The following is a 9,357-nucleotide window of genomic DNA, read 5'->3' as shown; positions in this document are numbered from 1 at the left end:
TATAAGTAATACACTCTATGTAGTGTGCAATTCAAATGGGGTTTTGTCCTGATGTACCCAACCTGCTTCTATTTTTTCTCAAAATCACTATTCCAGAATTCTGCTCTTCTTCAAATACTTCAAACACATTAATCAAGCTGTCAGATTCACTTCAATACTTTAACCAGGACAATTCTGATCTTAATTCTGGCCTGCAATACTTTTAAGGTATCCAATACAATACACAGAGCACTTGTAATCATTCTTTCATGGTTTTTCACCCTCCATTGTGTTACAAAAAATAGCCCATTAATCATGTCAATCAATTTTGTGTGTATGATCCTCAAAGCTTTCTTTTCCAAACCCTTTGCAAACTCCTTCAGTATTTATTAGCATGCAAACACACTTGTATAAATAGAATTGATTTAAAATCTCTATGCAAAAGATCCCAACGTTTCAACCTCTGATTTTGTCCCAAAATGGAGACATCGAAACTTGTTTCCTCAAATCCAAGAGTCTGAAAATCATGTCAAAGCAAACTGAATTTTCCACATGAGTCTAGGAACCACATGCCCTTCTATTCCCATGGGCCTGACCCTTGGTCCATTCCACCCATCCCAGAAAGTACACACGGATGCAGCAGTGCCTGGGGAGGGAGCAGCAGCAAAGAGGGGCATGCTCCTTTCTGCTCCTCATCTAAAAGAGAGAATAACAAGGACCATAACCACTACTCCAAGTGGTGGAACTCCCAGGTAGAAAAATTAATTTTGTTGGTTTGTTTGGTTTTTGAGGGTTTTTTTGTTGTCAGGAGTGGGCTGGTTGTTAAAAGAATGAAGCAGATTCTATTCAGATTAAATACAGCAAAGAGTACAGTATTTTATTTCAGCTTTACCAGAAATTATTTTTTAAAGCTCAGTGAAATAAATGTGAGATAAAATTGCTTTTCATGTGGAGGATTGCAGAATATTTTTGTCAGCAAAAGAACACACAAAACTCTGGGCAGAATTTTGACCCCACTAGGTATCTCTTGATAATCACAAAACTTTCCTGGCACTTACAGAATAACTGAGAAAGCATGCTGAAATCTTATTTGTATTCACAACACATCCTGTCAGTTCTGAGGATCCTGCCTGAACAAACTTGGGACAAGGAGGAAACAGAACACATTTTCACCTTGCTTGGAGATCTGCTTGGGAGCTGGGACCAGGTAGACTTTTCCAGGTGACTACTGGCATGCAATGACTAGTCTGGGATGCTCAGCTGTGAAGAGAATGTAGAAAGTCATTACTGAGTGACTTCCTAGTGACATCAGTCTCCTTTCAGGTATTTCCATGCAGTGTCTGAAACACAGGGCATCCAATCCACCGCAGCCACACGCACAAACATTCCCAAAACTGCTTTCTAAGGTTTGTTTGGCTGCATGTTTGACTGCAAAAAGCAGTAGTAGAAGTTTGCAGTGGCATGCAAAAGATTTCAGACTTGAATATAAAATCACAAGAGGGCAAAAAGGACAGAGGAATAACCCAAGGCAAGAGGCACAGGAGCTCAGGGACACCAGCATTGTCAGGCTCAAATGCCCCTACACCAAACCAACTCCCTATGCTGATTCTGAACTTAAGGAAAACTGACAGCCCAGGAGCTAAACCACAGAAAAGAAGTCCATGATGCAAGATTTTTCATTTTAAATTCGACCCACCTTTATCTTTTATATATCAGTTTACAATATATCTGTTTTTTTTAATCTGGACACATTACATTTATATTTGTCCTAAACTTTCTTTTCCATTCTCATCCTTTATTTCCAATTACATGCCAAATAAACTGTATGTCACATAAGAACATGGAAAGTGGCAGCTGAAAGACTGGGTTTTTTTCTCCTAAGAGATGTAAGGCACAAAAATGAGCATATGAGCCTCCCTGTGTGTTTCCTAGAGAAGAAATTGTTCTTCTTTACTAATATGGACAGATCAGATAAGGCTACATCTCCAAAGGGGCAGCAAGAGGTCCTCAGAGGCCAATTGAAAAGCTCATGCTTTAAGACACTTAATACACTGCTCAAGGCCACCCGAGGACTTTGTGGGGATAGGTGTATATTTGTGTCTTTCCAGAGGCATGGTGTAAGCATCCCATTCCAGTAGTTCTGCAATGCTCAGTTTGGCTGTGCAAGGTAACTGCAGGACATTTCCAAAAACAACCACACAGGTGCTGGCATGAGTGTGCAGCTGGTGGTCAGCTTGGAAAGACAGAAGTCCAGGTGAGGACCAGCTGATCTGCAGCCAAAGTACATGACAGGGCCAGCACAGGCATCTGTGGGAGGGGTACAAACCACAGGCTCAGTTTGGCTCCTGCACGTAAAGCAGAAAGACCTGTGCTATTCTCACACCAGTGAGATTTGCATCAACACAAACAGTGCTGGCATTGCATCTAAGGGCTGTCACCACTCTGTTTAATTATACTTTCTTTAAGCAAGCTACAGTCTTAAGAGTAGCACAGGTAGCCTCACTGTGAGGAGTACTCTAGAAATGCCAATAGCGCTAAAGAAAAGTGTGTCATAAATTTTGCAAATTTGCTTAACACAGGCACACACACACAGAGTGTTATACAGTACATCTCCTTATGGTTACACATAATCTATTATGAACTTTTGGTTTTATCCAATTTTTATTCCTTTTATCCAATTTTCCTTGCAGAAGCATAAAACAAATTTGTTATACCATGAAAAAAGCACAATTGATTTTGGCAAGATGGTATTCACAGCAGGACACACAGGCTAAGACAGAGAGTCCATAAGATTTCTGTGCTCCCTTTAGTTATCAGAGCTACAACTATTAGCAATAGTTTATCTAGTCTATACCACATAAAGCCTAAAAACCAAGAAAACATGAGAATAATCCAAATATAAATTAGTGGATACATAACCTGGATGTTTTCATTGCAGTACTAATATCTATGTATTAATAGTTTACCAATGTGACAAATCACTGACAAAGCCAATGTGCCTACCCACAGAAAGCTACATTTTGTCTTGACACATCAGTGAAGGAAATTCAGTCAATTGAGTAACATGAGTTATTCAAACTGTCATATTAGTTAACAAGCAAGTGCAGGATAAATTCTGTGGAATAGAAAAGGTTTCTACAATCACATTCCATTTGCAGAAATTCAAGTTCAGAAGATTTTCAGTTTGAAATTTAATTAATTATTCATTAATAATTCATGCAGTTAGTGGGGCTTTAAAAAAGAAATCCAACCCAAAACAGACAACAGATAATTTATGAGCAAATGTTAGAATTGTTAAACCAAACATGATATTTACTCATTTTTTGAACTGTGATACCACTCAAAAGCCCCAAGCTAGTAGCACACCACACTTTACTAGGAACTATGCAAATAAAACAAAAAAAGGTGCTCCCTTGACATAAGTAAAGGGAAATATCTCAGTGGATAAGAGGGAGTAACCAAATTTCACAGAATATATAAATTTATATATTCAAAGTGTTTCTTAAACTCTCAGATCAGCCCAGTGAAGTCTTGGTCTGAACACAACAAAAAAAAATGAGTAAGTTTAATAAAAGCAGAATCTCACTCTTTTTTGTTTGTAAAGCTACTTTGAAATATAGGTCTGTAATGTCTACAGAGCCACAGAGATCAGAAGATTAAGGCTGCTGAGTTTTCTAAATCACAGAATACCCCAGAGTTAAGCCATGGGAAAATATTGAAATATATCTGCAGAGAGTCTAACAAAAGTCTTCTTGGAACAAAAAACTACAACAATTGCCTCTTCAATAGACTTCCAACCATGCTGGTGGACAAGGGCAAAACCTTCATCCACTGACATTTTAAGGAACTTTAACAAAGACTGAATGATGGATAAAAAGCATGGCATAGTTCAGGTGTATCCTACCTTACACACTTTAGCATACTGTGGCCAAATGCACCTGCACAAACCCAGTCAGCAAATCCGGTGAAAGCCCCCTAGAAGACAGACTGCAGTTTATTGTTCAAAACATTTATCAACTGCCCACTGTTATAGCAAGAATAACCAGTAACAAAAAAACCATAAAACATGGGGTTTGTTTGTTTACACTCATCATGTCAGCTCACTCCTTTGTACTGCCAAGGCTGAACAGAATTTGATATTTTAGGTTCCTAGCTCTTGCAAATAGAGCCATCTTTTAATCCCTCATCTATTTAATCCATATTGTGACTTGGTGACTGTGTCAAAACTCCAGCATAAAGAAAGATTTTCAAGACATCTGGATAACCAAGAATGAAAAAGAAAAAAAAGTCACAAAGGAGTTTCTGAACAGTATTTAATTTAAGGCAGACAAACTACCTAATTTACTGGGGTTTAGGACATATCTGCATCCAGAATATGCTGTACCCAAACAAGCTTCCAGAGGCCAAGACTTGTTCTAGATACAAAGGCAGAAACAGACACTTCAGCAGCACAAAACATCAATGTTTATTTCAACAAATTTGGTTTTTATTTCATAGCTCTAGTGACACATTATTGAAAAAGTCTCAGCAATCCTAGCAGATACACACCTGGGTCTTCATTCAGTTCTATATTTTTTAAATTCTTCTCCATAGAGTTTGAGCAATAGAAATCTAAACTTAGGAAATTTAGCTCACATATTTAAAAAACCCATGCATTTTGTGTTTCTAATACCCAGCAGTAAATATTATCTCAAATTTCTACAAATACCTTGCCTAGTTATAGATTTTGCAGAGACAACTGTTATAAAGCATTCCCAGAATCATTTAGGTTGGAAAAGACATCCAAGATCATTGAGTCCAACCTTTCACTGACCACCACCTTGTCAACTAAACCACGGCATTAAGTGCCACATCCAGTCATTTCCTGAACCCAGGGATCATGACTCCACCTGGGCAGTCCATTCCCATGTTTAACAACACTTTCCATGAAATAATTCTTCCTGATGTCCAACCTGAATCTCCCCTGAGGTTCCTCCCCTACCCAGCTTGAGACTGTGGCCTTTCATCCTGTCACCAGTTGCTTGGGAATAGAGGCCAACCCTCACCTGGAGGAGAGAGGAGAAAGGAGAGAGGAGAGGGAAGAAGAAAGGGATATTTACTAGATTAAGAAAGTAGCTTAATGAAAAACAAGAAATTCAAGAACATAAGATGTACAATGTTGTACAAGTCTTCACAGTGAATTCCTTAGTGGAACAAAAAATAAGGAGAATATGCATGCTCCTGAACATGGATATTCTCAGTGAGTTAGTGTTTTCATTTAGAGGATTTAAAACTCATATCAACCCTAGAAAATTACAAGATTCTTTCAAAAGTCTGTACAATTGCCAGAATGTGAGTTCTGTGGAATTGTAAATATGAAATAACAGCCTTTGCTTTGCAGGGATCCAAATTCATGCTTTCAATCCCTTTCTTCTTTGTAAGTCATCAGTTCTCTGGTGCCTGGAGTTGTTCAGTACTTCTAAAAATTAGATCATTTAGATCTGTCCCTAGATACGAATTTATAAGTCCAGAAATAACTCTATAGACATGGGCTTTCTGGCCAGTGGCGTAATAAGCGTTTGTTCTTTGATTTCTCCTTTGTACTTAACATAACACATTGCAAAAAAATGAGCCCATTTCAAATCCATGGGTGTAAAATATTCATTGCAAAGGCCAAAGTTCAATACGTGTTGGCTAGCCTGTGTTTTCTTGTACAGATTTAAAGGTCAGTCTGATATCTAAAGGATTGGCATCATAACCTGGATCCCCAGGTGAAAGGAACTGTTGGATGATTTCTCCTTTCACATAATTAAAACACATAGACTGTAGTGCTAAGTCTCAGACCCAGAAACTTTATGAAGACCAGAAGCAGAGCATCAGAACCATTGTGATAACTGCAAGAGAGCAGACCCAGGACCCTCCTTATTTCCTATGTTGGCAAAAGCAACCACACTGGTCTTTTCAGCTACAATTATCACTGGTCTCTAACAGGGTTCCCTTATACCACCAACCTAAATGAAGGAAAAGATGATGCTCAAAATCATCAAGGCTGTGCCAGTAGCTCCAAACTCTACTTGCTCCTTTCTCCATCAGTCAGCTTTGCTTGACATCACTGTTGTCATTTTCTTCCAGTTCCCCTCAGCCCTCCAGGTTACAAGAGCAGTCAGCAGCTTTGCCTGCCTTGATAATTTATGGGTATGACTCCCTCTTACTGACAGCAGCCAATTGTACCATTAAAGGGCAATATGTTGCCATGGTAAAGAAAGAGTATCCAAATGTCTTATACACAATAAAGACATTAATATGCAGCTATTGCCACTTGCACCTCCTGATCCTGACAGAGAAAAGCAAGACTGCTAAAAGTAATTATGCTTTATTCCAAAAGAGTGGCAGATGTTTTGAGAGACAGCAGTGTCAGAACAGTAGCTGGAACTCCAGCAGCAGTTGGGAAAGAGATAAATTGATATGCACAATCTTAAGAGAGATTGCAGTATCTGAAAGAAAAATAATTTATTCTTTTATATATAACATATATAAAAATACACTCTACATGATTTAGTCCCATATAGATAAAAATAAAGCAATAATAAATAGCAATAAAAGACACTGTTAGGGTTTTGTTCTTGTTGATTGTTATGCATTTTAGCATGCAGATTTTTCAATAAACACATTTCAGTGGTGGTATATGGCAAGGCAGGGGGACATACATGAAAAAAACACTCAACTCTCAAACGCTGTTCAAATCCCAGTATCAAGCAGAGACTATTTTTTAGTTCCTCTGTGCCATTTTCACACTGCACTAAGAAAGAACACATTCAAACAAAACACCAAAAAAAAAAAAAAAAAAAACAGTTTCACCAACTACTTAGTTCCATTTCTGGTAAAAAAAAATACATACAGAACTAAAAAATGCATTGAGGAAAAAATTAAATTCAGGCATTATTAGCAACCATGTTTACTTAAATTTGCAGCAATTCTTTTTACATGCTGACATTCAAAGGCAATATTTTGCCCTTGATCTGCCTCAGCAAAAAGGCTCTTTCAAAGATAATTGCATATACTTTACATACTTCTTTAAATACCACTAATCTCGCCTTTATTTATCTTCCACGAGTGAATGTTATTAGACCCCTGTTTTTTTTCCAAAACTTTTATTTTAACATTCTCCAGGGGAGTGAACCGTTTTCCTGAGACCTCCCAGTTTGTCTAGAAACTGGCTTAATCAGGGATAGCAGTGGCTCAGAGAGAACTCTCAAGACTGAGTATTTGGGACTACCTTAAACTTTTTAAGATCACATTTTAAAGCAGAAAGAACTAATTTGTATCAAAGAACTGGCAATTTTTATTTCATAGTGTTGTTGTCACCTTCTCACAAATTAGAATAAAAGAGCAATTCTAAAGAGCTACTCCAAAAATAAGTATTTTTTCTATTCATATCCATAACAATTAGAGCCTTTTCAACTATTTGTTTAATTAAAGAAAAAAAAGTGATAGATAAGAAAGGGACAACATATATAAACATTCAATTGGTATTTAACATGGTAAAATTTTTAAATTTAATAGTATCAGGTGAGTAACTACTAAGTGTTAGTTATCTAATACATAAAATTTGATATATAACCTTTATAATATAGCACAAAGATACATAATGGAAAACATAGCTGTCACACCAAGTCTCAGCAAAACAATGTCATGCTCCAAAATCCCCTCAAAGTTTTTGCTTTTACGGAGATTTTTGTGTTCTCAACCTTCCCCACTGCTCTCCAAGGGAAATATAGAAAGGTCATACTTGGTGGTCAGAGTTAAAAATACTATCCTAACATTTAAAAACATCCTCATAAAAAAGACCTGGAATACTTGAAAATGTATTGATATCGAGGATGGGAAGAGTTTTTTAAGGTTCCAGAGAAATGAATAAACCCTTGATTTTAGTTGTGACTGTATATCTGAAGGACCCTTTAAACCCATAATAAAATACTCTATTTACAGGCTAATCTTTATCCTACTTTACACAAGAGAATATAATCTGATAAACTGTATTCTGTTGGTGACAGTGTTAGGGGTTAAATAATCTTTCCATTTCCATTTTTGTCTAAAAGCGAAAACAAACTTATCCTGTTCTTCCTTTGTCTTTTCACCAGTCAGATGTGTAATCAGTTTTTCTAAATGCATTTATGCCAAAAAATAAATGTGTTACTGAAAACCTGTTGCTGCTGCTGTTGGTGGAACAAAAAATATTTTAAATTTAGTTTTAGACTGACTTCCAATTATTCCAGCTCCAAGCCACTGCTTTTATTTTCAAAAAATATGTCAGGGGAGGAGAAGGTATAGCCATTGTAATTACACAATAAAAAATGTGACTGACAACTCTGAAAAGTGACTCTTTCTATATTCATCTTTCACATTTTTTTTTAAAATATGTAATCTGTGTACACCTATATCCTTTAATGTGCAAAACATGCTTTAAGTGGTATGATTTTTTCAGATTTGTAATGTTCTTCTAATATCAATTAAAACAGCTTTTTGCCATTAAAATTTATACCATACATATCTGGTATTTGTGATACACAGTACACCATTCTGCATTTTAGACCTCGGCCCCAGCAGTTAAATAAAATACTTACATGAATGCAATCTTATTGAAGCTTTTTTTGCTGAGCTTTTTTGTTTAGGTGGCAGGAGAGCTGGTCCTAAAAATTAACAGAAGGAAAAGGAATGAGTCAACTTAAAGACTGCAATAAAGTAACTGAAATTTGGCCTTCAAAAAACATGTACAGTAACTTTTATTTTATGATTATTTATTTTTATTTTATTTATTTCAGTCTCCATATTCACCTTCTGCTTTGTGTGAGGCAACACATCCTCTCTCTCCCACTGCTATCAGTGCTTTTAATTTTAACCACAATTGGTGAATCCACAGAGATAAAGCACTGGATTTCACTTCAAGAAATATATATGTCTTATCTTGCTGTCCTTTTTTTCTTGAAAGAGCAACCTACTGCCTTTTCTGCTGGCATGTGCATCCTGGCACTTATCCGAAACCTCGAGGAGTCCTTTGGCTGTCCCCACCCGGGCCAGGATCCTGGAACAGGCTGCCCAGGGAAGTGGTGGAATCATCATCCCTGCAAGTATTTAAAACATGTGGTGCTTACAGACATGATTTAGTGGTGGCAGCACTAAGCTAATGGTTTGACACGATGATCCTAGAGACCTCTCCCAACCCAAACAATTCTATGATCTTTCACACACAGTCCTTAAGTAACAAACAAGCATATATTGAGCAATACTGCTTCAAAGTATTCCCTAATAGGTTTTCATGGAAAACCTAGTCATGATAGTTGAGAAAATTTCCAAAATGTCTTTTTCAGAACAATTTAAAAAATTTTTAAAAACATCTGT

The 9,357-nt window shown here is 36.9% G+C and overlaps 1 long non-coding RNA gene across 1 annotated transcript in view; it reads right to left on the bottom strand.

The window, feature by feature from the left end:
- Positions 1-799: 799 nt before the first annotated feature.
- Positions 800-9,357, bottom strand: part of LOC148184929 (uncharacterized) — a 74,510-nt gene continuing 65,952 nt past the window's right edge. The window contains exons 3-5 of the long non-coding RNA XR_015771940.1: positions 8,958-9,080; positions 8,583-8,648; positions 800-1,239 (exon numbers count right to left, since the gene is read on the bottom strand). This is a non-coding gene — a long non-coding RNA (uncharacterized LOC148184929). The remainder of the gene's footprint in view (positions 1,240-8,582; positions 8,649-8,957; positions 9,081-9,357) is intronic.

Source organism: Pseudopodoces humilis, chromosome 2 (genome assembly GCF_049639895.1).
Source record: "Pseudopodoces humilis isolate 2021_Gansu_Grassland_sample_001 chromosome 2, ASM4963989v1, whole genome shotgun sequence".
Lineage (NCBI taxonomy): Eukaryota > Metazoa > Chordata > Aves > Passeriformes > Paridae > Pseudopodoces > Pseudopodoces humilis.
The sequence above is the reverse complement of the archived record's forward strand: the minus strand, read 5'-3'. Positions and strand labels throughout refer to the sequence as shown.